The sequence below is a fragment of the Ornithodoros turicata genome, chromosome 7 (assembly GCF_037126465.1).
Source record: "Ornithodoros turicata isolate Travis chromosome 7, ASM3712646v1, whole genome shotgun sequence".
NCBI classification, from domain to species: Eukaryota; Metazoa; Arthropoda; class Arachnida; order Ixodida; family Argasidae; genus Ornithodoros; species Ornithodoros turicata.
The window spans coordinates 40,501,963-40,507,332 of record NC_088207.1 but is presented as its reverse complement, the minus strand read 5'-3'; positions in this window follow the sequence as shown (position 1 = coordinate 40,507,332).

The following is a 5,370-nucleotide window of genomic DNA, read 5'->3' as shown; positions in this document are numbered from 1 at the left end:
CTTCATTTTAAGCATTCACTACCTACTGAAATGTATCTCCTGCATTATCAATGCATTCGTAAAGCAATGTATTAGTATTAGAAAAATATGCAAAGGAAAACAACAACAAAAAGCGGGATGAGAGGCGGTAACTGGAATGGTCAAGGAGTATTACTGTGCTCCTATACCATTATACAATACAAAAAGGTAGAATAATGCCTAATACCATTATACTTCATTCTGTGAACGTTGTGGTCCCTTATGAAAATGATTTTCTAGTTTCTATTGTGCATAGGAGATAAAAGCTGTATAGGGTTAACTGGTAAACTCTATACAGTTTCTATACAGGATTCAGACTCTAGAATGTATACATTTTCTATACAGTCTCTATAGAGCTAATACTATAGCTGCCCCGAAAGATCTTATTTACGAACATGTGCTACATGTGATGTGTGCATGTATGAACACGGATACAAATGCTAATAGCAATATTGTGACTTATCACTTCAGACAACGTGAACATTTGCCGTTTGGTACTTTTTAATGTTGCACTTGAAGAACTGCTGCTTCTACACTGTCAGGGGAAAAGGTATAAAAAGCGTATGTATAAAAAGGTAAACGAGGGCGGAAGTAATATTTTTGTACATATTTCAACTGTCTATACCATCGTTTAAACCAAGTGTAACTCACTGATCGCAGTAGCTAATCGTATAGTACGGGGTTGGCTCATTAATTTGGTGTGGAGATTGTGCTGGTCTAGTTCGAGTAATTTGAATAATAAACACAGTCCTTAATGCAGTAATATATCAATAGCTGGAGGAAATGCTTTCAGTGACTGCGCTACTGAAATAACAATCTATGCGTGCTTCCCTCGGGTGGTGACCGAAATAAACCGTCCAAAATAAATCGTTCCGAAATAAATCTTGCTGAAATAAACCGTGTCAATATAAATCCTAGTAATACTCCCACGGTGTTCAAAATCCCGCTACCGGCGAGAAAACCACCGCCAGCTATCCAGACACCGAGTGCCGATCGCCAATAGCCACAGGAGCGGTGATGGCCCGCACCCTGTGCCGACGGGAAAAGCCGCCGACACGCAGGCAATAAGAATGATTTTACATGATTCTATACATGACCTATACATAATCTATTTATCGTAGCTAGTGTCAATTTTCTGCATAGGAAATAGATAAAAGCTGTATAGGGTTTTTAACTGCTAAACTCTAAACACATTCTATACAGGATTCAGGAACTAGAATGTATACATTTTCTATACAGTCTCTATAGAGCTAATACTAGGCGCCGAAAAGGTCTTTTTTAGGGACATGTGTTACTTGTTTTTGCTGTACATTTGAAGAACAACTAATACACGTGATTTGTGCATGTATGGGCATAGATACAAATGCTAATAACCAGATGTGTAAACCAGGGCGGAAGTGCCATTTTTGTACCTATTTCAACTGTCTATACCATCGTTTAAACCAAGTGTAACTCACTGATAGCATGTAGCTAATCGTATAGTACGGGGCTGGCTCCATGCATGCGCAACGTGCAGCACCACATTAATTTGGTGTGGAGATTGTGCTGGGTTAGTTCGAGTAATTTGAGTAATGAACACAGTCCTCAATGCAGTAATATACTAACCAGTTGGAGGAAATATTTTTTTTGTGGTTGTTATTCGCTACCGAAATAACAATCTATGCGTGCGCTCCTTACCCGTGTGGTTGCATCTCTAGCTAAGACGGCTCCACATGTGGCGTAGCCATTTCGTTGCGTGTTTTATTACACAGTAAATCATTTTACACCTTTATTTGCTCAAACAAAGTGTATTCTTATAAAAACACCCTTTTCTATTCCACAAAGAGTGCAAAAAGTGCATTACTAAAGGTGTAGTATCGACATACACCACGTCTTATCCAATGTGGATCATTAAGGGTGTAAAGTGGGGCGTTGAAACAGGTGTTTTCCGTCGAATGCACCTTTTTTACACCCATTTGAATTGGGAGTATGGTGTTAAAAATGGTGTTTTATTTCGTGAGAGAAAAATTATGCTGGTTTCACAGCTCCGCTCAGCAAGTAATCACATTATAGACGATAACCTGAGTTAAAAACACAGTATTTGACAGGGAGGGATGTTAGAAATTTAGCTTATACCTTTGACTCGTTGCAAGCGTGGGTGTTAATTGCAAAAACACATTCCCGCCACCGTTACGAACGTTTCCCGCCCCACCACATGTAACGAACGTGCCCCAACAAATTTTATTTCAGTATATGATACATCCGACACGCCAATATAGGCTACTGAGGGTGCCCCAGGTCTCTCTATGCCTCTGCACTCACGTTGGTCCCACAGTGTTAACAAGCTAACGAGGCGTGCCTGCGACGCATTGCACTCCGGTTTAGGTTCTACGATGGAACCACGGCTGGAAGTCTACCGCGTTCGCGGTGCTGCTTGCCATAGAAGCAAGAACGTCGAACTGTATGTCTCGGCCAGTTTTGTCGGTATGCTGCTGCGGAAGCTCCTATTACACTATTTTCGAGGGAATATTTGCTATCAAATAATTCCACCATAAAAGGTGTTTTCAATAGAATACTCCCATTTTAAGGGTGTTTTTGTTTTTAAATACCCATTATAACAGTGTTTTATTAGGAATACACTTAACTAAAGGGTGCATTAGAAAACACCCATCATTTGAGTGTAAAGGCAACACCAAAAAGGTGTGCGCCATGGGACAAGCCATTTACACCAAAAAAGTGTAAAAAAGTTTACTGTGTAGTATCTGTTCCTCTGCAAACACGTCACAAGCGTGAGCGTGTGCAAGCGTATTTCTTCGGTTTCTTTTTCGTTCCTTTTTTCTTTCTTTTTTTTTTTTTTGCGGTTTGGAGTTTTGCGCAGTGGGTGGGATGTGGCGGTGAAATAAATGGAAAGTTCCTGGTTTTTGAAATACAGAAGAAGATTATCGAGCTACTGCCATCGGCTTCCTCTTCAGAATTCTTTCGTAACCCGTTTCGGGACGCACCATCTATTGACAGTAAAGTCCACTTCATATAGAACATAAATAAAGTCAGTATAGAAAAATGAGGCAACTACATGAACACAATCTGTGTAGAAAAATGGGGCAACTTTCTATCCTATGTCTAACTACTTTGTTTTCAATGTATATATAAATGCTTTATCTATTTTCTATCCGATAGTATTCCCATTTATTCATAGAAACTCCATTCGGAGTAGATACAAGTTTTAATCTATTTCTTATGCGCTCTATCTAGGGTTTCCTATAGAAATCCTGTAGAAAATAGAATTTTTTTTTCATCAGGGGTGAGGTTCTGCGCCGTGCTAGGTATTTGATCGTTAGGACTGACATTGAAATCTTAGCTCGCGGTTGACGCTCATTGTGAAGAGCTACTTCGGAGAAACTTCAGTGCTCTCTTGTGCTTACATGTTACATGGCATTACATCGATTTACGAGCATCGATGGCAACTCTCAATGCGTCACCTGCGGGTCAAACTGCGCAATGACAAACTTGGGTAAGGCGAACAGTAGCGTTGTGGTCGTCCTGGCACGATCAGTACCAGTGATAACCGTATGCCGACACTACTACTTCCCTGGGACGAGTAACTTGAGCGATGTGCGTGCTTATTTAAGTAGTGTAGCACTGTACGAAAAGATGTCAGATGCCAGTCTGGCACTGGTGATCTGGCAGCTGTCATATTGGAGCACCAAATTTTGGATCTGCTTCGCCCTGACTGACGGTGACTTCTCACCTATTTTAAGTCAGTTTGTTTAATGTCAATATTTTTCGAAACTCCTGCTAAATCAAGACAGAAAACATTCTTATGACGGAATTGTGGAGCTCGCGGAAGGATTTTGCTGCGTTTGGCTTATTCGTATATGGTCATTGCCATAGTTGCACTTGCAGGTCAACTCTGGTTCATTCCACCTCGGACGTCCGATGTCGGGGGCTCTACAGTCGGGGATTTCGACGACAATCTGAGATTTCGAAGACAAATGCAAACTATTGCGGTCCCAAAACTAACCGCTTCTCCGCTAGGTGGCGCAAAACTTCCGTGCAATGTGCAAAACCTCGCTCCCTTTGTGCGGCTCTTGCGTGCCAACCCTTCAACGGACCGAGAAACTTTTGACGGGATGCGCTTGGGATGTCTATTTGTGAGCGGGTTTCTAGCGATTTTGAACAGCAGAGAACGACGACTGCCAATATTGCACAAAACCTGCAATTTTTTTTTTCGTTTAATCTCCACAATGTGGAAATTACCTTAAAAAATGCTTAAAGGGACCGAAAAATGAATATAAACCTATCGATACTTCAGCGAAAAGCTTAACCTTCAAAAGTTCAAATATCAAAGAACTCTGCTGAAATCTCTGTAGTTTTTCTGTAATCGAATTTTCCATAATTGCATGTCCATGGGCCTAGTAGGAAACCGAGCAGTCTGTCACCCCGCGCCATCTGTCGAGGACGCACTTCCGGGCGCTAATCCGGCAAAAACGAAAATGGCAGTGGCATTTGTGACCACTTTCTACTAGAATGTCGAGCCTCTTGAACATGAGTGCGCTGGAATTCCGCATTCGAGAACTGTCGCTCACACAGAACTGTTGCTCGTGCGTTAGCGTGGTGGAGAGTGTGTTCTTCGCAGCAGAAGATTCCTCGTCCAGAGATTAGTCGGAGTCACATTCGTCCTCAGCAGTAGCTCCCCGTGCCGTGAACATGGGCTGCTTTGTGAAACTTCCATGTATCAGGGAGAAGCAATTGTGTAAGCCGCTGTTTTTTCGTCGTGCAGGTGTTCATGTGTGAAATGCAAACCGACGGATACTCAGGGGCGGATCCAGGGAAGATCCTCGGGGCGGGGGGGGGGGGGTCGCCATGTAAGACGGCGAGCTGCTGCGCTTTCATTTCACACCAGAACTTTATTTCTGATCTACAAGGCGCACGCGGGATTGGCGGGAAAACGGCGCGTGCGGCAGGAAAATCTGCCGAAATAGGGGGTAGAGGTATGTCTCGGGGGGGGGGGGGGGCAGGGCCCCCAGGGCCCCCCCATGGATCCGCCCCTGCGGATACTACGGGTGGATACTACAGTTTTTGCTGCCCAGAGGTAGAGAATGCGTGTGGAATATGACTAATGCGTGACTAATATTTCGAAATACTGTGCCTTGACATCGAAGTACTGCAAGTGTCTTTCACATACATCCGAGAAACCGAAGAGCAAGGCAACATACACGGCAGTGCCGTATGGTCTTTACGCGCTACTTGAACGGCAAACTGGACGGAAAACCCTTACTTCTGCAGGAAATTCCGTTATACCACCTGTTTTCCATTCACAAGAAGGATATGGGGTGCATCGAAAGAATACAATAGAAAGTACTCCACTGGATC